Here is a 24,586-nt window from a genome sequence, read left to right as displayed (position 1 = left end):
TTAACAGATGCAAACACCAAGGTGACACAGATGTTGGAATTGTCTGGCAAAGATTTTAAAGCAGCCGTCGTAAAAATGTTTCACTAAACAATTATGAACATGCTTGAAATAGAGTCCTAGAAAATGAGTAGAAGATACAAAGAAGGACAAAATGGAAATTTTATAACTTAAAAATACAAGTCATAATAAAAAACTCGGTGGGTTCAACCACAGAATGAAAAAGACACAGAATCAGTAAGTTTGAAGATAGAAAAATAAAAATTACAATCTTAAAAAAAGGAGAGGAAATAGACTAAAAAAACACAAAGCCTCAGAGACATGTAGGATTCTAATTTTAAAAGTCTAATATTTGTGTCATCACTGTTAGAAAAGAGGAGGAAAAAGAGCACAAGGTTAAGAACATATGGCTAGAAATTTTTCAAATTTGGCCAAAAAATTAATATACATGTTCAAAAAGATGAGTACAACCCAAACAGGATAAACCCAAGGAAATCCATGCCAAGAAACATCTAATCAAGCTCTGGAAACTAAACACACACACACACACACACACGCACACACACACATTATTTAACTAGCAAGAGAGAAAAAAAAAGAAAGTTGATTTCTCATCAGAAATCATGGAGACCAGAAGGAAGTAGTACCGGTTTTCTCAAGTGCTGAAATAAAAAAATGTCAACTAAAAATTATTTTGAGTTCCTGAAATTTCCTTCAAGAATAAAAGGAAAATCAAGAAATTTATAAAGAGATAAAATCAATTATGCAAAAACCTAATTATTTTTAAAAAATTAATAAAATTAAAAAAATAATATGGAGGTGGGGTCAAGAGAGAGAATAAAAATTGCTAACTGATATCAAAGACGACATAAGAGATCATGACAGACAATGCAGTCACCAAGAGGATAACAAAAATCACTATGAATAACTGTACGCAAATTTACAACATAGACAAAATGGGTTAATTACTCAAAAAGCACAAACTACCCCAATTTACACAAATACAAGCAGATAATTTGAATAGCTCCGTAACTTTACAAAAGTTGAATTTGTAATCTAAAATCAGCTGAAAAAGAAGTCTCTAAGCCCAGATAATTTTGCTAGATAATGCTACACAAATTACATCAATTATAGACAAACTTTTCCAAAAATTACAGGACGACAAATATGTTCCAATTAATTTTATGAGCCCATATTGCCCTGATACCAGACAAAGACAAAGATAACATAAAAATAAAACTACAGACAAATATAATTAATGAATATGGTTGCAAAAATCCTTAAGATAATATTCACACGTAGAATTCAGCAATGTGCACTCATAATTATACACCATAGCCAAGGAGAGTTTATTCTAGGGATCTAAGCCTTGTTCAGTATTCTAACATCAACCAATGTATTCTACAATATTAACAGGTAACAATAAAAATCACATGACCAGCCAAATTCACACACCCAATAAAATTCAACACATATTATAATAAAAATAAAACAACAGAAAATTAAAAATCATGGGAAACATCATCAACTTGATGAAGTACAACTACAAAAATCTTAAATAATTGCACTTAATGGTGATAGACTGAATGCTTTTCCATTAGAATGGGAAGATGGTAAATATGTCTGCACTCCCCACCACTATTCATCTTAATACTGGAAATCCTAGGCAGCAAAATAAAGCAGGAAAAGGGAATAAAAGACACAGAGATTTGCAAGAAAGATACAAAACTGTCCTTACTTCTCAGGTGATGTGATAGTCTATGGAGGATTTCTTAAAGAATCTACCAAAACAGACAAACCCTCAAACTGATAAGTGAGTTCCACAAAGTTATACAAAAATAAACCAAAGTTGTGTATACTACCAATGAACATAGAATGAAATTCTAAAAGTACACCAAAACTTAGAATCACTAAGAAAATAAAATGCTTAGGTACAAAACTAACAAAGAATGTACAGGATTTGCAGCTGAAAACCACAAAATGTTAATGAAAATAATCAGAAAAGAGCTAAATAATTAGTGAGATATATTGTATTCATGAATTGGAGGATTCAATGTAGAAACATAAATTTTGTAAAATTGATGTACAGGTTTAATGCAATTTTTATCAATATCTCAGCAAGTTACTTTGTAGTTTTAGACAATATTATACTGAAATGTATTTGTAAATTCAAAGGAACAAGAACAGATAAAACACTCTCATAAAAGAAGAATAAAACAGGATAAATCAATGTACCTCATTTCAAGATTATTGTATGCTTACGGTAATCAAGACTGTATGGTATTGGTGAAGGGATAGTCACAGACATCAAAGGAGAAATAGAGAACCTGGAAACAGACCCATACAACTATAACAAACTGATTTTCAACAAAAGTGTAAAATCAATTCAATAGAGGAAGAGTGGCCTTTTCAACAAATGGTGCCACATAAAAACTATAGCAATATAAACTATATGAAATTAAATGCAAAGGAAAAGATTGCATGACTGAAGAGAAAACAGGAAACTTGCACATTATACAAAAATTAATTCAAAATAGGCCATACCTCCTACTGTAAAATATACAACTTTTAGGAGAAAACATAAGAGAAAAACTTTTGAATCCTAGGGTTTGCTGAAAAGTTTTTAGACATGATGCCACAAGCATTATTCATAAAAGAAAATCACAACACATTGGACTTAATCAAAGTTAAAAACTTTTGCTCTGTGAAAGACTCTGATAAAAGGATGAAAAGGCAAACTACATTCTGAAAAGGGAACATTTGCAAACCATGTATTTGACAAGGAACTGGAATATATAAAGAACTGAGCAGTAAAAACAAATTCAATTATAAAATGGGCACAAGATATGAAGAGGCATTTCATCAGAAAGGATGTACAGATGGCAAATAAGCACATGAAGAGCTAGAAATCCTTACCCAGAAAAATTTATTTCCAAAAGAAGCATGAAGTACTTTTTTTAAATACACAAAAGCTGGAAGAATTTATCACCAGCAGACCAGTGCTACAGAAATGTTAAAAGAAGACAAATGATATTAGATAGAAACCTGAAGCTAAATGAGGAAATAAAGGCACCAAGAATGATAACTGCTTGTGTAAATATATAGTTTGCATTTGTTTAAGAGAGTCTTGGCTGTTTAAACCAAAAGTAATGACAATGTTTTGTGAGGCTTAAGACATACACACGAGTAAGATTATTATGTTATTATACTATAATAATAAAACAAAAACATAAAGAAGAAATATGTGTTCTGTGTTAAGATTCTTATACTATGGATGAAGTAGTGTAATATAACTTCAAAGTAGACTACAATAAGTTAAAGATGTATACTACAAACCCTTAAGCAACCATTAAAATAATACATCAAAAAATTTTAAAGAGCCTACTAATAAGATAAATCATAATAAATAAGTAATTTTAAAAGAAACAGAAAAACGGGAAAAGGGAAATAAAGTATAGGTGAAAACAGTCCATTAAATGTAAATGGAATAAACACCTATTTAAACAGCACAGAATTTCAGATTGAGTAAAAAAGCATAACATAAGTGTATACTATGTATAATAAACCCACTTAAACATAAGGACTTTAACAGGTTAAAAGTAAAATGGTAGAAAAAGACCCTTTTAGCAACTAATCCTAAACAAAGACAGCTGGAGAGACTATATTAACTAATATTAAGTAGATTTCAAAGCAAAAAGGATATTACTAAGGTTAAAGTGGTTCATTTATAATGAAAAGGGAACGAATTCATCACAACGACTAACAATTCTATGTGATTATATACCCAACAACAAAACTTCCAAATCCATGACTCACAAATGGATAAAACTGCAAAGAGATATAGACAAATTCACAGATATGGAGGACTTGTTTCAAGTGTAAATGGAGTATTAGAAAAGAAGAATGGTCTCAAGTCAACTTGGAAAATGAGGAAACTAGAAAAAGAATAGAAAATGAAAGCTAGGATAAGCAGAAGAAAGGAAATAATAAAGATAAAAGGAGAAAGCAATGAAACAGACAAAAGAAAAACAAAATAATAGAGAAAAGTAATGAAACCAACAGACGACTCTTTGAGAAGTTTGATGAAGTTAACTTCTAGCTAGACTGAAAAGGAGAAAAGAGGAGACAAAATTGCAGCTAATATTAGGAAAGAAAGAAGTAACCTCACTGCAGTGTCTGCAGATACAAATAAGATAAAAAGAAAACAGTATAAACAACTTTTATGCCAATAAATTCAACAACTTAGATAAAATGGATAAATTCCTTGAAAGACACAAACTAGAAAGCTTGCTCAAGAAGAAGGAGACAACCTGAATAGTCTCATATTTATTAAAGAATTGTATCTACAGTTAAAAAGTGTCTCACAAGGAAAGCTCTCTGCCCAGGTGCCTTCACTGGTGAATTGAATGGAACATTTACATAAGAATAAATATGTTAATTCTACACGAACTTTGTCGGAATATTGAACAAGAGGAAATAGTCTATTTTTTTGTTGTTGTTTTCTTTTTTATTCTTATACCCAAACTAGTCTAAGATATTACAAGAAAAGAAAACTACAGGCTAATACTACTACTGACATAGATGCAAAATTCTTAATGCACTTTTAGTAAATCAATTCCCACAATATAGAATTGGCCAAGTAGGGTTAAATTTCACAAATCAATTTATGTAACTAATTATGTAACTAATTAGAAGACTGAAAAATAAAAATAAAACACATCTCATCTTAGTAAATGCAAGGAAATCATTGACAACAATTAGTAGTCAATCCTGATTAAGAACTTTCAGCAAACTAGGGATAGAAGGGAATTTTCTCAAAGTGATAAGAGCCATGTTCAAATAACCTATAGCTAACAGTGAATAATGGCAAAACACTGAATGCTGTCCACCTAAAATCAGGGACATGGTTGGAAGTCTGCCCTCACCAGTTCTAGTAACCATCATGGTAGAGTTGCTAGCAAGTGCAATAGGTTAAAAAAACAAAAAATACCAAAAAAAACCAGGCATTTATATTGGAAAGAAAGAAGTAAAACTATATTAATCCGCAGATAACCTATGACATGATCGTCTACATAAAAATGAAATCCACGAAAAACTGCTACAACTAATAAGTGAGCTTAGCAAAGTTGCAGGGTACAATAACAACATAAAAATTGAATTGTACTTCTATGTAATATCAATGAAAAAATGTAAGTTATCATTTAAAACAAATATTCTCTCTACTCCATAGCACTGCACTCCTGAGAAGCGAATAGGTAGCCTCAGCCAGGGATTTCCACAGCAAGCTTCCCAGCTAGTCTTTTGTTATCAGCCCACCTCCAAGAGTAAGTTGCTACTGATGATATAGGGAGGGGAGCACAAATGTCCAACACATGAGTTGGACATCTCTCAGAACAGATACAATTTCATGTCTTCAAAAATATGTTTCCAGCCTACTATTTCATGAGGTAATTTTTAAAACTCTACTATTTCCATCCAACACTTGCATACGCTTTACATTCTGTCTGAAACCTTGTATCTTAAACTTCAAGCTATAAGCTGTAAGGTTACACGATGCCTTCCATATTTACCCTTTGGTTTTTGGTAAAACTCCGTGTGGAGCAAGACTGCTTATGCCTCAGCGATCCCTTCCCCAAATGTACAACAGGGTGGCTTTGGGGCACCTGGCTTTAGGGCACATGAGGTCCTGCTTGGTGGTCAATCCCTGGTTATCATGTGACCTGAGGTGGAGCTGGATCTGCAGCTCAGTCTAGAAAGCCATGACAACCCTCAAAGGGTAACCTAGGGTCCTAGTGGACTCTCCTCTCTGAGGTGGTCCTACAAAGATAAAGTTTCAGAAAATGGTGTGCATGTGCTGGGTCTCTTACCCAGCCCCTCCAGAGGATTCCCAGCCCTAAAGAGTTGCCTTAGGTTTGATCTCACATTAAGCACAGACCCAAGGCTCTGACCCTTCATTATTTTTTGCACTAAAAACTAAAGCACTTATAGATCTCTGTGCATGAAGTTCGGAGGACCTGGGAGTGGGCTCCCATCCTGCCCTGCACAGCCTATTTTCAAGCCCCAGTCCATGCTCTATCTTCTTTAGGATTGATTGGCACCATGAGGCTTCATCTCTGTTCCAGTGCTTCTCATTTCATAATCCTCAACTCAGTGCCTTAGAGGGTATGTTCAAGTCCCAGCGCTTCTCCTGAATTGAGTCACCCAGCCAGAATGGTCTACCTTGCTCAGTCTCTTCTTGTCTTCATTTATTGCTAACTCTTCCTAGAAACACAAGGCAGGGCAGTGGACTGGGACTCACTGTGGGCTCAAAAATGGTCTGTCTTGGGAAGACCTCCTGCTTTCTCTCTAGGAACAACTTGGCTAGGTATAGCTGCCTTTCCCAAGATTACAAATTGGCCCAGGATTCGGTCCCATGGTATCTCAGCCAGGATAGCGCCCACAGGCAATATTAAATTATCTCATCCTCACAGTTAGATCTTTGCAGAGCTTAGCAATGCCATCTGAGAAAGGAGGCATCTGAAGTTATCAGACAGGTAATTCTGAGCAATTCAGCACTCTGTGCCTACTCCAGATTCTGTGGTAGAGATCTGATATGGGGCTTCCAGCTTCCAAACAGCAGCTACATGTTCATAAGCATCACTGGAGGACTTTTGTACATTTTGTGTGGTTTTATTTTTAAAAAATGATATTTTAAGTGTTCTCATCCATTTTCTCTTTTTGTCAAAAAAAAAAAAAAAAAAAGGCCACAGCATTCAGTGTTTACGTGGTTCAGGAGGACTAGTGTAAGCAGGTGGACTATGGATCATATCCCCACGCTCTCTCTGAATCCTCCCTCTGAGCCCCACCATAAGCACAGACATACCGGCTACCACATCACCTCATCTTCTCGGGCTTGACTCAGTGTCCACATTAAATTCTCATAGATTTTGCCGACTTCATTGACTCCTTGACACTTTTCCATATAATGAAAACATTCTGAATTAAGGTACAATTTATAAGTCTGTTCAGTATGAATTACTATTGCATAAATTTTCTCTTTCTTTCTCTCTCTCTCTCTTTTTTTCTTTCTCTCTCTCTCTCTCTCTCTCTCTCTTTCTGTCTCTCTCTCTTTCTTTCTCTCTCTCTCTTTCCTTCCTTCCTTCCTTCCTTTCTTTTCTTTTCTTTTCCCCCTCCCCTCCCCTCCCCTCCCCTCCCCTCCCCTCCCCTTCCCTTCCCTTTCCTTCTTTCCTAGATGGAGTATCGCTCTGTTGCCCAGGCTGGAGTGCAGTGGCGTGATCTCGGGTCATTGCAACATCTGTCTCCTGGATTCAAGTGATTCTCCTGCCTCAGCCACTTGAGTACCTGGTATTACAGGTGTGTGCCACCATACCTGGCTAAGTTTTGTATTTTCACTAGAGACGGGATTTGGCCATGTTGGCCAGGCTGGTCTTGAACTCCTGACCTCAGCAGTCTGCCTGCCTGGGCCTCCCAAAGTGCTGGGATTACAGGTATGATCCACTGCACCTGGCCATATTGCAGGCATTTTCTTTCTGGGGAAAAATCTTGCAAGAAATAGTCCCATTCAAAAAACTGACATACAAATGTTTTGTTTTTTTAAATTAACTGTACTCGTAATAATTTATATATTGTAGAATGCACTCGTTTAAGTGTAATTAAGTGAATACTCACAAATCTATTCATCCATGAAAACTCTAAAACAATAAAAAATAGACAACTTTTCCATCACCCACAAAGTTCTCTCATGCCCCTTTGATCATTACCTCCCACTCCAAGAAACCACTGATAGGATCCTACACCATGGTTTAGTTTCATCTGGTCTAGAACTTCACGTAAATATTACTTTACAGTATTCTCTCTCTCTCTGACTGGCTTTTTAAAATTTACTACTCTTGGGTTAATATCTAAGGGGAAAGTTACTGGGTTCAATGTTAAATGTATATTCATCTTTATAAGGAATTGGTAAACTGCTTTCCAATGTACTTGCACAATTTTTCATTACCACCAGCAATATATGACAGTTCCAGGTCCTCTGCGTGTCACTCACATTTGGTATTAAAACCTCCATTTTAATTTTAGTTGTTGCTCCAGATGTGTTACTACATTGTATACTGGTGTTACAAGATCTCTGGGGTGTCGTTTTCCTGGCCTGAAATCTCTGTGACCAGTGGCCCTTTTGCCTGAGTTTTGTTCAGGCCCACTGGGCTCATTTTGCTCATTCAGCGTGGCAGGCTGCACTCAGCTCACTCTACTGGCCTGGGTTCCAGGCCTGCCGAGGGTGAGTCAAGCGTGGAACAATAAGGGATGTGTGAGCAAGTGTGGGGTCGGGCCACCGCAAACAGTCAGGCACGCCAGCTGCTGCAGCTGGGCAGGCAGCTCCAGGTGCCAGCATGGGCACCTGCTTTCTCTGAGGCTGCAGCCGGACCAGGTGCACCACATGCAACTTCCACAGCTGGTACCAGGGAAGACAGTGGTGCCCAGAAGCTTAGAGACACCAGGAACCACAGGGCCCCAAGGTCTGGACTCCCTAAAGGGCCACAGCTCTTTCTTCCTTATCTTTGCCTGCAACATGGCGAGGAAGGGGCATGTCTTAGCCCTGTTTGTGTTACAGCTCTTTTAGGCTCACCATTCAGTAGGCCCCAAGTTCTGGTCCTGTAACCAGGAAGAATGAGGTACGCAGACAAGTGGACGGTGCGCAAGATGAAGAGGAGCTTTATTGAGCAATATAACAGCTCAGAGGAAACCCACAGGGGGCAGCTCCCTTCCACAGCCAGGGTATCCCAAGGAGTGTTCAGCTCCTAGAGGAGAGGGTCTCTCCTCTCTGTAGGCAAGTCATCCCGACAAGAGTTCAGTGGGGCGGAGACAGTGGCTCCTCTCTGAAGCTGGTCATCCTGACTACTCAACTCTGACAGAGCTCAGGGCTTTTATGGGCCTCAGAGGGGAGGAAGTTCTTGCTGACTGGTCCATGGGCGGCCATGGGTAGGCCTGGAAAAGCCGCCATATATTCCCATTTTGGTCTGCAGGACTGGCAGTCCTGATGCCAGTCTTCAGGTCTTCCCTGGCCTGAAGGTGGGGCCTCACTGGGGACCTGCCCCCTTCTGCCCAGGAACGTGTTCGCCTCCTGCTGTCATTCATGGTGTCCAGGCTGTAAGTGCCATGGGGTGCCTGCAGGCCAGTGCTGAGCTGCCCTCAGCACCCCTTGGCTTTGCTCCTATGTTCATCAGTGCCCAAGTCGGGAAGGGGCCAAGGTGGCAGGGGGCCGGCATGTCAGCAGTGCCCTGAGCTTGTGCACACCTGGCTGGGCTGCAACAGCTCCCAGGCTCAGCCCTGACTTTGCTCTGAGATCGGAGCAGGTGCCAATGGCAGGGATAAGCCAGGCCATGGGAGCAGGCAGTCTTCCTGGGCCCCCAAGGGTGCAAAGGTGCCTGGATCCACAGTTGCGGTGTGGGCGGCTGCAGTCCGCGCCTGGGAGGGTAGGGCTCCCACCTGCTCCTGGGCCTCAAGAGCACAGGGATGCCTCGGTCTGCAGCCGTGGCTTGAGCAGCTGCAGTGGCAACCGGGAACCCCAACTCAGAAGGAACAGGGCTCCCACTAGTCACCAGCTCCAGTAGGCTCCGTGGAGCGTTCAGACCTGCTGTGTCTCCCTGCTGCAGCCGGCATGATGGCAACAGCCAGTCCAGATGGGCTGCCACTGCCATCACTGGTTCCATTTTTCATTTCCTGGTGACTAATGATGCTGAGTGTATCTTTATGTGCTTTTATGCTGTCTATACCTCTTCTTTACTAATTTGTTTCTTCAACTTTTTTCCCATTATTTTTGCTTTCTTATTATTGTGTTCTAGGAATTCTCAATATATTCTAGATACAAGTGCTTTGTAAGATATATGTATTGAGAATATTTTCTCTCACTCTATGGCTTGCCTCTTCAAAGATACCTTTCAAGACCGAGTCTTTTAATTTTGGCGAAGTCCAGTTTACCAACACTAAAAAAGAGACAACTAACATTGATGCAATACTATTAACTATAGAGTTTTTCACATTTGTCATTTGTCCCACTAGGATCTGTTTTTCCATTCAAAGATCCAATCCAGGATGACATTGCATTTCATCACCATGCCTCCTTAGTCTCCTCCCATCTGTGATAGGGTCTCAGTCGTTCCTTGTTTCTTGGTGATTGTGACACATTTAAAATGCAGGTATTTTGTAGTACGCACTGCAATTTGTGTTTGCCTGATATTTTCTCATGCGTAGATGGGGGATATAGAATTTGGGGAAGAAGACTACAGAGGTGAAGTGCCCATCACATCCTGTCACAGCAGTGACACATGATATTAGCAAGGCTCATTACTGGTGATGCTAACCTTGACCACGTGGTTAATGTGTTCTCCGCCAGTTTCTTCCACTGTGAAGTTACACTTTTTTTCCTTTCCATACTCTACTTATTAGCAATAAGTCACTAAGACCAGCCTACACTCAAGGTCAGTGGAATTAAGCTCTACCTCTTGGAGGGAGGCATAGGAAATAATTTGTGGACTCGTGTTAAAACCATTAGAGTAATTAACACATGTTTGTAACACTTTGAAGCTATGGTACTATCCTGTTTCTTCTTAAAGTTTACCTGTCTAATTTTAGAATTCCTTACTGGATCTTGCTTGCAGCAATTATTACAATTGTAGTCTAATGGTGGTTTTCTATGTCCCTGATTCTTTTTACATTTATTATTTGAAATGCTTCTGTAAGGAAGATTTGTTCCTTGTCTCAATTTATATATTCAATCAATTAAATTAGCACACAGTCATGTGTTTTTATTTTCTGCTCTGAGTTATAACCCCAAAATACGTTACTTATTTTGTTGCCCAAGTTTTTAACTTTGGTCTTTGATTTCAGTTTGGCATCTATGCCCAACCACACCCCTTTTAAAAAGCATTTTCTGAGTTTTTGGCGCAAGCTGCTTCAGGCTTATTTTGTATTTCTTCAGTTCCACCCCTTAAATCATCTACTTCTCCAAGAAACTCTAACTCCTTTTAGAGGAACATGGTATTTAGAAATCAAGATTTCATTGGCTTATTTGATTTGCTCTTCATTTGTTCCTTGTTACTGGGTGTCGCTGCCTTGAGACTCTCTGAGCAGACAGAGTTTAGCAGACAGACCTAGAAAATGTATATACCTGTGTATTTATTTACGAGTGCATATATTTATGTATCTTGTTATGTGTACATATATTAAAATAAATATGAGTTAATAGTGATATCTATGACATAAGAAAATGCCAAAAGATTCATTCTAGCCTTTTCTGCCCTGCTTACTTATAACTTCTTTTCCTGATGTAATCTGGCTCTCACTACACACAATTTATTGACTTCTTTTTCAACCCTTGGATACATGTAGTGTCGTTTCAGAATTGCTAACCTGTACTGGTATGAGAAACATTTATCAACTAGAGTACAGCATTTATGTAAATTGTTCTTGTCTTGAATCTCAGAGTATCCAGCCAAACACTATTTTCCAAAGTTATTGAGGCCAGCTCCTTTATCCCCCAAATCCTTCGACCCTTGAGTGAGATTATATCACACATTTCTAATACAGTTACAATCATTTGTCCCAGTCTGCATCCTACCTGAGAATTCCCTGACACCTTGGTTTGTGGGATTTTTCCCAATTTGCATACAGAAATTCACTCCTTGTGGTGTACAATTTTATACATTTCCTGCCATCAAGTTTTTTAATCTAAAATTTTATTTTGCAGTAACTGTAGATGAATTCAAATGCAGTTGTAATAAATAATAAAGACAATTCTTGGGTCTACTTTACCCAATTTTCCTCGGTGGTGACATCTTGCAAAACCATAGCACCATATCACAACCAGATATTGACACTGATACAGTCAAAATGCAGAACATTCCATCACCACAAGAATGTCATATAGTCACACCCACATGAGCCTCCTTTTCCTACTCCCCCATAAGCACTGGCAACCACCAACCCATTTTCCGTTTACATAATTTTGTTTTTCAAGAATGTTTTATAAGTGAAGTCATGAAGTATGCAATATTTTGGGTTTTTTTTTTTTTTTTTTTTTTAATCTAGAACAATTCCCTGGAGTTTCATTCAACTTGTTGCATGCATCGATACTTTGTTCCTTTTTATTTCCATTGTATGGACATAGCACAGATTATTTTAATCATTTGCTCATTGAAGAACATCTGGGTTCATCCCAGTTTTTGACTATTAAGAAAAAAGCTACTGGAAACATTTATGTATAGACTTTTGGGTGAATATCAATTTCAATTTATTTGGGAAAAACATTGAAGAGGGCAATTACTTCATTGGTAGTTGTTACATATTTAGTTGTTAAAAAAACTACTTAGCTGTTTTTCAGAGTGGCTGCACTATTTTACATTCCCATCAGCAATACATGTGTGATTCAGTTTCTCTGCATCTTTTTCAGTATTTGATCTGCCATTTTTACATTAGTCATATGAGAGATTTGTAATGATATCTCACTGTGGTTTTAATTTGCATTTCCCAAATCAGCTAACTAGGTTAAACATCTTTTCATGTGATTATTTGCTTATTTCCCATCTTCATAAACTCTTTGATGAAATGCATATTCATACCTTTTGCCAATTTTCAAATTGGATTATTTGCTATTTTACTGTTGACTTTTCAGAGTTCTTTATAGAGTCTAGATCCTAGTTCTTTGTCAAGTATGTGGTTTGCAAATATTTTCTTCCAGTCTGTACCTTGTGCTTTCATTCTCTTAACTGAGTCTTTTGCCAGACAAAAGTTTTTAATTTTGATAGTCTTTTAGTTTTCCTTTTGTGGGTCATGCTTTTGGTGCCAAGTCTAAGAGCTCTTTGCCTAGCCTTAGATCTGAGATTTTCTACTCTTTTTTTCCTTAATGTTTTATGGTTTTATGTTTTAAGTCTATAATCTAATTTGAGTTAAGTTTTGTATAGGTGTGAAATTTAGGCTGCAATTTTGTCTTTTGATTTTGGAGTTGGGTGTTCTTTGTTTTTTGTTTTTGCCTATAGATTATTCAGTTGCTATACCACCATTTATTTCCTTCATTGAATTCCTTTGCATATTAAAAAACTGTTGGACATACTTGTGCAGGTCTGTATCTGGTTCTCTACTCTGTTTTACTAATCTATTTGTGCATCTCTCCTTTAATAGCACACAGATATGATTGCTAGATCTGTATAGTAGCTGCAATTGGGTAGAGTCATTCCTCTCACTTTATTCTTTTTCTTCACAATTTTTATAGCTATTCTAATTTTTTTCTTTCCATATACATTTTAAAATAACCTCAACTATACTTTCAAATAGATCTTTCTGTGATTTTTTTTTATTGGAATTGTATGGAAATATTGAAGAAACAATATCTTTACTGTATTGACTTTTCAAATCCATGAACATCATATTTCTCTACATTTATTTAGATATTTGATTTCTTTCATCAGTATTTTGTAGTTTTCAGCATATAAATTCTGTACGTGTTGTATTAGATATACACCTAAATATTTCCATGTGTGTTAGATTGGCAGATTTACAGTTTTAAGTGCTATTTTAAAATTTTCTTATCATGTGTGCATTGTTCGTACATAGGCATACAATTGGTTTTTGCATGCTAATCTTGTATCCTGCAACTTCGCTTAGTTCCAGAGGGGTATTTTTTTTTTCCAGTAGATTGTGATTTTCTATGTAGATAATCATGTCATCTGGCAAATAGAGACAGATTTACTTCTCATTGTGGGAGGTTAATGAGGGCATAGTTAGGTATTCACCTTCGCGGTACCACCCAGAACAGTTCCATCACCCTGAAAATTCCATTTTGTAGCCCCTTTGAAGTCAGCATCTTTTTCTTTTTCCAGTCCTTGCCAACCACAGACCTATTTTCCATTCCTATTGTTTTGCCTTTCACAGAATGCCGTATAGATGTAATCATGTAAAAATGCAATATGTAGCCTTTTGGTATGGTGTTTTTTAAACTTAGAAAATGTATTTATTATTCATACTTGTTTTTCATGAGCCAATTTTTTGCACCTTTTAATTGTTTAGTATTATTCTATTTTTTAGAGGTATCATGGTTCATCTATTCACCCTTTGCAGGATAGCTTGGTGGTGTTCAGGTTTTGAAAATTATAAATGAAGCTTCTATAAGATTTGTGTACTGGGTTTTTTGGATATAAACACATGTTTCCAATTCACTAGGGTAAATACCAAGGAAGGGGAGCTCTGGGTCGTATGGTGAGTGTGTACTTCACAAGCATCTGGCAAACGATTTTCTACTATCACTGCCCCAATTCACGTAACTACTAGCAATTAATGGGTGTTTCTGTTGCTATGCAGTCTCAGCAGCTTTTGGTTTGTTAGATTTTTTCCCCCTATTTGTTAGAATAATAAGCATGTAGTGTATCTCATCCTGATTATAATTTTCTAGAGGTTTCCAATTTCAATGAATTCTATTTTATCTTTCCTTTTCTCTTTTGATGTGTAGTTTTTGGTACTATCTGGAAATCCCTGGGCTGATGGAAAGTCCTAAACATTTTCTCTGCCATTTTCTCCTAGAAGTTTAATAGGTTCAGTTTGCATTTCTACATAAAATTCTTTAAAAATAAATATGGTATATGCTATGAGTTAAGTGTAAAAGTTTATTTCTTCTTCCATATGGATATTCCATAGTCTAGGCATTTTCTAAAAGAGCTATTCTCTCTCTATTGAAATACCTTAAAACCTTTGTTAGAAATCATTCATGATCCACTGAACTGTGTCTATTCTTACACAAAAGTCACACTGCTTTTGTTATACAGCTTTATAGTAAGTCTTGAAATCAAGCAATGTAGTCCTTCAACTTTGTTCTTCTTTTAAAAACAGTTTTTGGATATTCTAAGATCCTTGAATTTCCATATAAATTTGGGGGAAAGCTTGTCAGTTTGTACGAAAGTCTGCTGGAATGTTGATTGGGGTTGCAATGTTGAATACATGTGATGATTACAGACATTCTTGCATGTGTTGCCAATTTTAGGAGAAAATTGCTGTCTTTCATTTTTATTAAGTATGATGTTAGCTAAAGGGTTTTTGAAGATGCTCTTCATCAAGTTACAAAAGTCTTTTCTGTTTTCAGTGTTCTGACAGCTTTTATAATGAATTGGTGCTGAATTTTTTAGATTGCCTTTTTTTTTGCCTCTGTGGTGTGAATTTTCTTTTTATTCTGTTGATAGGGTAAATTACAATGACTAGTTTTAAAATATTAAGCACCTTTGCATTTCTTCAATAAACTCAAGTTAGTCATGATGTGTCATTAATCTTATTTCCTGATTTTTAAAAAGATTTTTGTGTGTATCTTCATTAGATGCATTGATAATTAGTATTCTTGTCTTCAAATGTTTTATATTAGAGTAATAATGTCTTCATAAAATGAATTAAGTGTTTCTTCCATCTTTATTTTCTAAAAATATATCATGTAGAATTGTTAATTATTTCCCCCTTAAATACTTGGTATAACTCATCAGTGAAGTCTACTGATCCTGGAGTTTTCTTTGTGGGAATTCTCTCCGTTTGTCTGTCTGTTTATCATCCAGCCCAAAATGTCATTTGGGAATTTTTTAGATCACAAATATTTACCTAAAATATGTCTAGTCAGCTTTTCTGCTTCATATTTTTGTAAGAATATTTTCAAGGGATTAGACCATTTCATCTGTGTTGTCAAACTTGTCAGCATAACGTTATTAATAATATCCCCTTATTGTTCCTTTAATACCTCATATATTGATCCTCTTTTCTTCCTTCCTAATATTGAAGATTTTTGTTCTTTCATATTTTCTTGATCGGTCTAGCTAGATGTTTATCAATTTTAATGATTTTTATAACAAAACATCTGTCATTTGATTTTCTCTATTGTTTCTCTCTTTTCTACTAATAGAAAACAGATTTTTTATTATGTTATTATTTCCTTTTCTCTATTTATTTTGTGTTTCATGTGCTATTTTTCTAACTTATTAAAGTAGAAGTTTTGGTCATTGCTTTAATACTTTTCTTCATTTCTAACGTAACATTAAAGCTATACCTTCCACACACATGTTTTAAATTCCAAGATATTATCTTCTTGGTGAATGTTTTATTTACTCTTGAAAGAACAGTGAATATTCTGCTATTGTTAGGAGAATACTCTGTATATCTCAAGTAGACCAGCTTGGTAGATACTGTTATGCAAAGCTTTTGTCTCCTTACTATCTTTTTTTCTACTTGTTCTACCAATTCCTGAAAGTGTGGTGTTAACAGGTGCCATTATAACTGAATTTTTCTGTCTCCTTACAGTTATATCAGTTTTTGCTTCCTGGATTTCAAACCTTTGTCATTTGGTGCCTATAGATCATGAATTGTTATGTTTTCTTGATAAATTGACCATTATGTCATAAAATCTTCCTCTATATTTTTGGTAACATTTCTTATTTAGAAGTCTGCTTTGCCTGATGTTAATATTATAGGTCCTTCACAATTCTTATGATCAGTCTTTACCTACTATTCTAGGTTCACATTCTTTTATTTAGTCTATACTCTTTCTTTATATTTAGAGTATATTGTTTCACATAGCATAGAGCTGATCTTGCCCTATTAGTCAATGTTTGAATCCTTTTCATTTAACTGGGATATTGTAACAATTTGCATAGAATGTAATTGATACCACCTTGGTATTATTTTCTAATCAGCTTTTGAACTCTCCTTGCTCTTTCCCTTCTTTCTTTTGAATTGAGTATTTTTTAACATTCTATTTTATTTATATTAGTCACTTATTGGCTGGACCTCTTTGCTCATTCATTTATTTTAATGTAGTTGTTTAATATTTTATAATATGCATCTTTAATATATCAAAGTCTTCCTTCAAATAAAATGACACCAGTTCATGTATATATTTTTTAAATTATATATTTTTTTCTAAACATTGCAAATTGTTTCAGATATTTTTCTTCTACATAGGACATAAATGCTACGAAAGATTATTAACTATTTTTGCTTAAAGCAGTCAGTTATATTTTCTTAAATGAACTTATGAAAAAGTATCTTTTATGTTTATGTCTTACATACAGTTTTTTTTACTTTATATACATATTTAGCATTTATGACATTCCTCATTTTTTGTTAAGATCCTAATTTCTCCTTGGAATTATTTTCTTTCAATCTGAAAACTTTTTCAATGTTTCTCGTACTGCAGGTCTACTGACTACAAATTCCTCAGTATTTTGTTTCTTTGAAAACGTTTTTGTTTTGTTGTTATTTACGACTATGTTTTTCTGTAAATATAATTCCAATTCATTTTTATAACTGGCACTATAAATATGCAATTATATTGTCCTCTGGCCTGCATTGTTTCTGGAGAGAAGATTTTGGTTGTTCTTATTTTGTCCCCCGAAATGTAACGTATCTTTTTCCTCTGGCTCCTTAAAAGTTTCTATTTCACACTGGTTTTCAGCAATTGTATTATGATGTGAGTTTGTATGGTTTTCCTTGTGTTTACCCTACTTTGGTTTCATCAATCTCCTTGGATTTATGAGTTTATAGTTTTATCAAATTCGGAAATAATTCTGGTTTTTTTTACTGGAGTATAATTTTTTTCTTCCCTTCTTTTTTTCTTGACTTCTAGTTACACGCGTCAGACTACTTCAGATTGTCCCAAAGTCACTGAGTCCTTGTTCATGTTTACAAAAAAAAAGTCCCTGTGCTTCATTTGGATAGTTTCTATTGCAACGTTTTAAACTTTTCTAATCTTTTCTTAGATTAGTGTGCATGTTAAGCCCATTTGTTAAATATTTTACTTAATATATTGTACTGTTTTACATCTCCAGACATTCCATTTGCTTCTTTTTTCATATTTTCTCTCTCTTCCCTTACTATAGCATGTTTTCCTTTAAATCTTGAAGGATATTTGAAGCAGATTTTTTAGAAGTATTTTATGCTAATTCCAACACCTATGTTATTTCTAGGTCTGTTTCTTTTCATTGTTTTTTCTCCTGGTTATGAATGACATTTCCCTGCTTCTTTGCATGTCTAGTAATTTTATTATTGATGCTGAGCATCTTGTTGAGTATCAGGATTTTTTGTCTTTTTAAAAAGTTTATTTGACTTTAATATTTTTAGCTAACTATTTCCTTTGGGTCAATTTGTTTCTGTTGAGGCATGTTTTAAAATCTTGTCCGATCAGGTTTAGAGCAGTCTGTGCTATAGGTGTAGTTATTATCACTGCTAAGATGTGGTTCTTCTGGGTTTTCACAGAATGTCCTGAATGTTTTACAAAGTATCTGCAATTCGACTGTTTGGAACTCAAATTTCTCCAAGCAGGAGGTAAGATCTAGGAACTTTTCAGCTTTTATCAACCCAGTAGTATTTTTTGTTTGCTTGTTTTGTTTTGTTTTTGGTTTTTTGTTTTTTGTTTTTTTTTTTTTTTTGAGATGGAGTCTCACTCTGTCCCCCAGGCTGGAGTGCAGTGGCACGATCTCGGCTCACTGCAAGCTACGCCTCCCGGGTTCACGCCATTCTCCTGCCTCAGCCTCCGAGTAGCTGGGACTACAGGCGCCCGCCACCTCGCCCAGCTAAATTTTTTTTTTTTGTAGTTTTAGTAGAGACAGGGTTTCACCATGTTAGCCAGGATGGTCTCGATCTCCTCACCTCGTGATCTGCCCGCCTCGGCCTCCAGTCGTGATTTTTAATGGCCTTATGGTATTTTATGCAACCCAGGTGTAGCTTAGTATTCAGCAAAAAAACTCAGAATGACTCAATTTATTTTTACAGAGTTCTTTTTATGCCATCTTATCCATTACTTTGCCCTGTGATTTTCAGCCACCTCCACCTTCCAATTCCATTTTTTGTATTCTCAATACAGTGAAACTGCAGTGTTTTGCCTGGTGTGCCCTCGCCGTGGTGTTTATTATCTGGAAAGTATCTTCATGCAGAAAACTAGAGCAGTCGTAGAGATCATCCAAGTTTTCTTTTTCTTCTTGATCATATTTTTGTGTTGTTTCTTCAATGACTGAAAACATTTTTTCGTGTATGGTTCCTGTTTACTAGTTGGCCAGTGCTGCAGAAGAGTGGAAGCAGAAATGCACATTCATTTTTTTGGTTATGATTCTTGTGCTTTTCAACATTTACCTAAAGACATTTCCAAATTCCAGCCTTGAACTTATATGGGTGGTGTAATTTTGAACTCCCGCATATCGGAGAATGCCCTTTCAAATGGAAGCACACCAGACTGGGACCTAGGGCTGGGACCTGGGGCTCCTGGCTCCGGCGCAGGACCCCATGGCCTGCGCTGTCTTCTCTTCCAGGCTTTGTTGTGCAGAGAGGGCTGGGCCAGCCTCGGTCTTATTCCTCTGGAGGTTATCTGTATTTCCGTGTCTGCCTGAGTTACTGAAGGGATTTTCCCTGCTAAAAATCTTTAACACAAGTGGTTGTCAGAATGTATTCGGGGCCTAGAATTAAAATGCTCTTTTCGATTTGCATGCTCAACCTTTTGTCGTTTTTAGAAAACTGACGTTGCTTTAGTTGTCTGGATTAGTCCTGGGAGGATCTCCGACTGCTGGGTCAGCACTCTGCCCTTTGTCCCGCAGGGCTCTCATCTGTCCCCAGTCATCTCTCTGCATTTGTGCTTTAACTCTTCCTTATGAAAGAGCCAAGCCGGCTTGTTTTCCACATCAAACAGTTTTCCCCAGTGTCACGATCGCTTTACACTCCCTCCAATGTATGTTCTTTGATAACATGTGTCCATTGCTTGGTGCTCTTAAGGATTTCCCCGCTCTTCCCTCCTATCTCATCCTGTTGTTTTAAAAAGGTCAACCTGTTCTCTCTCTGGAATACTTTGTTCAGATCCACAGGATCTCCTTTCGTTCAGCCTATTGAAAAGCTGAACAGGCAGGGAGAGGTGGCGCCTGCCTGTAATCTCAGCACTTTGGGAGGCCAAGGCAGGCGGATCACTAGAGGCTAGGAATTTGAGACCAGTCTGGCCAACATGATGAAACCCTGTCTCTACTAAAAATACAAAAATTAGCTGGGCGTGGTGGCATGCACCTGTAGTCCCAGTTGCTAGAGAGGCTGAGGCACGAGAATTGCTTGAACCTGGGAGGCGGGGGTTGCAGTGAGCTGAGATCGCACCATTCCACTCCAGCTTGGGCGACAGAGCGACACTTCGTCTCAAACAAACAAACAAAAAACAGAAAACAAAACCGAAAAGAAAAGCTGAACATTGGCCGGGTGCGGTGGCTCAAGCCTGTAATCCCAGCACTGTGGGAGGCTGAGGCGCGCGGATCTTGAGGTCAGGAGATTGAGACCATCCTAGCTAACACGGTAAAACTTCGTTTCTACTAAAAATACAAAATATTAGCCGGGTGAGGTGGCGGGCGCCTGTAGTCCCAGCTACTCGGGAGGCTGAGGCAGGAGAATGGTATGAACCCAGGAGGCGGAGCTTGCAGTGAGCCAAGATCTCACCACTGCACTCCAGCCTGGGCAACAGAGTGAGACTCCGTCTCAAAAATAAATAAAATAAAGAAAAGCTGAATATTTTTCTAAAAGTACCAGTTTCTATTTCCCCCATATCCCTTGTTTTACCATCTTAGGAACTGCATTGTTTTGTAATTTATCAAACCTTAAACTAGAGGCGATCTAGCCAGTTCAACAGCCAGGTTGTGGGGTCCGCTCGTCCCATCTTTTGTTTCATCTGGATACTCTCAAAATCCCCTCTTCGTCTGTATGTCAAGGATCCTGGCCCAGTTGTCAGGATGTCGTGGAATGATCCTCTGTGGCTGTGGTCCCTTGTGATTGAGAGAATCTTTTCCAAGCCTCATGGGCAGGTCTTCTGAAACAATGGAAATGAGCAGGTGCTTGCCCAGTGTGCAGGGACATCAGGATCTCCTGGTCTGCAATCAGCCAGCACATTTCTATTGAATATACCTCCCCCAGGAAGCAAGAAGCCATGACTGGCCCTCCCCTCCTCCATGTCTTGTTGGTGAATGGAGACGGCCATCTCAGAGTAAGTAGTGAGAGAGGTGTAATGGTGGTGGACTGGGGCTGGGGCTGGGGCTGGGTGAATGAGCAACGAGAAGAATCGGACTCCTTCTTTGTGTCATGGGAGAGGCAGGGCCTGCTCAGCAGAAGGGCATCTGCCCAGTTTTGCCATATGCACAAGTCCTGGGTGTCTAAGTCGAGTGTTGGGATGCATTTGTCCCACTTCAGGTAGTGTGTGCCGTGCGTCTGCCGGTGAGATGAGACTCAGCTCCGCTCCCTCAGCCCTGGGGGAGGTCACTCACAGGAGGGAGGCGGTCAGTTTCTAGGATTGTGAGATACTTTCCGGAGATCTGAGCTTTTCTAAGGTGAGAATATAAAATTCACATTCAACTTGTGATGGTGCCACCGCCTTCCCCCATGTGGAACTGACCTTCTCCCTGGCTGGGCCTGCAACACGACTCTCTCTAGATAAAGCAAAGTGGGGCAAAGAACTCTCGGCACTCGGGCCTGCCTCCAACTCTAGGGCAGCCCTGGGCAGCACCCAGATGTTGCCTCTTGAAATCTCCTCTTCCCCCAGCCCCGGAGTCCCAGTCCTCCCTCAGCTCCTTTCGTTGTCCCCTCCCTGCTCTGTCTCCTTCTGTTCACAGGCACTTTGAAGCCAGCGTTCTGGCTTTACTCATTTTTGTCCCTCTGTAACTTTTCTCTACGTATGGTCGAGATCATTCATGACTTATACGATCGCACAGAGAATATTAGCCCATCTATGCATCCCTAGCCCAAGCCTCATGAGCCTACTCAGACGGCTGTGCCAGTCATGCCATGAAGAACCCAGGGAAGGAGGAGGATGGTGTTCAGCAGAGCCCGTTTCCTAGGGAGCTGACACATCAGTCTGAGCTCTGATAACAAGCCCCTGGCCCACAGGAGAGAGAAGGACTGGAAATATTGACCAAAGAATTGTCCACGCTCCAACAGTTCTTTTTTTTTTTTTTTAAGACGGAGTCTCGCTCTGTCGCCCAGGCTGGAGTGCAGTGGTACAATCTCGGCTCACCGCAAGCTCCGCCTCCCGGGTTCATGCCATTCTCCTGCCTCAGCCTCCCGAGTGGCTGGGACTACAGGTGCCCACCACCACATCTGGCTAATTTTTTGTGTTTTTAGTAGAGACGGGGTTTCACCATGTTAGCCAGGATGGTCTCGATCTCCTGACCTCATGATCCGCCCGCCTCAGCCTCTCAAAGTGCTGGGATTACAGGCATGAGCCACCGCGCCTGGCCTCCAACAGTTCTTTAGTTGGAGCTCTGAGAGTGAATTAAATCACCCAGAGTGAAGGAGAAGGGAAGAAGGGTGGAAGTGAAATCTCCAAGAGAGTAAGCATTTCAGAGACAGGCAGAGGAGATGAAAGACGGGCCAGAGGAGATGAAAGACGGGCCAGAGGAAAGGTAAAGCAGAGACCATGACGCAGTGGAGCCCAGACAACCAAGGCTTCAAGCAGGAAGTTCAGCCATACTCGCTGTCACAAAAATAGGAAGGCGACTGGTGTCCGAAAGATCCACTGTACTAGGCAAAAAAGGGGTCAGGAACGACTGTGAGGGAGGGCGAGTGAAGGGCCCTGGGGACTCAAAGTGCTGCCCAGAGGAGGCGAGACAGGAATGCTGAGCCACTGAGCACAGACAGCTTCAGGGTGGCCTGAGAGTGGCAGGAGAGAGTGAGTTGAGGACGGTGTGAGGCAGGGGGACAGAGGGTGCAGGGGCTGGTGGGCCCATGCATCTAGTTTAAAATGGTGTGACTTGAGCTTATGGACTGGAACAAAGAGATAAAGACAGAGACAGAAAATGCAGAATCGGAGGTTGCAAGGAGGGTGGACGAGAGGCCCTTTCTCTCCCCTTGTGAAGTTAGCTTCTGAAGAGCACACGGCCTGGTGCCTGGCACATAACAGCTGCTCAGTAAATATTTCCAAAGAGCAGAACAATGAATATTTCCTCCCTTACTCTGCTCCAGTTGCACACGCAGGAGTGTTATAGGGAAGGGAGGCAAGGCAATTAGAGACTGGCAGTGAAGGCAACTGCCTCCTCCACTATCTGAAGGAACAGAGGAAAGAGGCCGTGTTGCTGGGGCCTTGCAGGGATCACCCTCAGGTGTTGGAGCCACCGATAGGGCTCAGCCAGGGCCTCAGAATGGCTGCTACAGAGAGGCTGTTTTGCAAAAGACCCAACAGGTCCACTCCTGGATACAGAGGCCAGTAACAGGCCCTCTGTGCTGCTCCCTGAATGTAGCACCCTTGGAGAGAAGTGGGCACGGTGTGGGAGGTCATAGAGCTGGGCACCCCGCACAGCGTTCCAGCCCGGCCTGTAGCAGGAGCGCCAGCAACACGGACCAGGCCTCCCTCCAGTCAGCTTTGCTTCATGGAGCAGAGCTTGAGGCAAAAAAAAAAAGCCTGTGGGTAATTTCCACGTCAAAGTTTAATTTCATTTGCACCCGTTCACCTTTGGAAATAAAGAGTGTAAAGCATAGGTTTGAGAATGCTCTGATTTCGCCTGGCACACTTAAAATGTAAAAATGAACGCCTGTATTGATTTTTCTTCACCACAAAATAAGCCATAAAACACAAATAAGTCAACCTTTCCAAGCAGAGCTCATTTGCAGTGGGGGAGCGTGCAGGCTGACAGAGCTCATCAGTTACGGACTCTGAGTGATTTCTGAGCTTAAGTAGAACTTACGGGCGAGGGCTGCGACTCCACAATTGCCTTCTTCTGTCATGATTCCTCTCCTGGGCCCCGTCGAAGCTGTGGGAAGTCCTTGGTAGTGGCCACACCAGTGGTCCTGGCACTCTCTGGTGGGGGCTTGTGCTCCGCATCTGCGCACGGAGGGAGAGGTAAGAGCCCAGGTTGTCAAGGTCCTTACTGCACAGAGCCAAGGGCAGCTGAGGAAACAGCCGTGCCCTCCGGGGCCCAGACCTGATTATTGTCTCTCTATGCAGCTTTAATTCCTTCTTCTGCTCCAGGCCCCCCACTCTCACCCAATTACACAGTTCCCCCGTGTTGTACCAGCCAGGGAGTCAATCCAAGAAGCAAAGGCACTAGAGGTGACATCGAGTAAGGGATTTGTCACAGGACTAGGCCTTACGCAGGGTGGGTGCAGGCTGGGGAGGGTGCTGCCTCTGCATCCAGCTCTGAGCCTGAGGTTACCCACCTATAGGTTAGCCAGGCATAGCAGGGGAGGAAAACAAAAAACTGGGTGTGGACGAGGTCAAGGGCAACTGGCACCAGGCAGGACACGCAGGGATGCATGCTTGCCTCCATCACCTCCCGCCTCTATGCTGTGGGTGACCTGTGGGAGAGCCCAGCTCTTTGGCTATGGTGCTACATCTGCACCTGGCCCAGGTCTTGGAGAAGTGAAGGAAGACATCTAAGGGAACCAGAGACATGTAGGTCTGGGCGCTGCCCCATGCCTGCCAGATGAGCCCGCAGGTTGGTGAAAGCATGTGTGAGCTGCCACAGGGCTACACGCCTGCCCTTGTCTTCAGAGCATAAAAATATGACTAAAACATCCCTTGAGCCAACCTAAGTAGAAACCCTACAAGGAATGGAATCACCCTGCAAGG

The 24,586-nt window shown here is 39.6% G+C and overlaps 1 long non-coding RNA gene across 1 annotated transcript in view; it reads right to left on the bottom strand.

Annotated features, from left to right (window-relative positions):
* The window catches only part of LOC139357050 (uncharacterized), a 57,905-nt gene extending 34,011 nt beyond the window's left edge, over window positions 1–23,894 (bottom strand). The window contains exon 1 of the long non-coding RNA XR_011609644.1: window positions 23,703–23,894. This is a non-coding gene — a long non-coding RNA (uncharacterized lncRNA). The remainder of the gene's footprint in view (window positions 1–23,702) is intronic.
* Between the last annotated feature and the right edge of the window lie 692 nt (window positions 23,895–24,586).

This window comes from Macaca nemestrina, chromosome 11 (assembly GCF_043159975.1).
Source record: "Macaca nemestrina isolate mMacNem1 chromosome 11, mMacNem.hap1, whole genome shotgun sequence".
NCBI lineage: Eukaryota > Metazoa > Chordata > Mammalia > Primates > Cercopithecidae > Macaca > Macaca nemestrina.
Note: the sequence above shows the minus strand (reverse complement) of the source record. Positions and strands in the feature narration are given on the sequence as shown.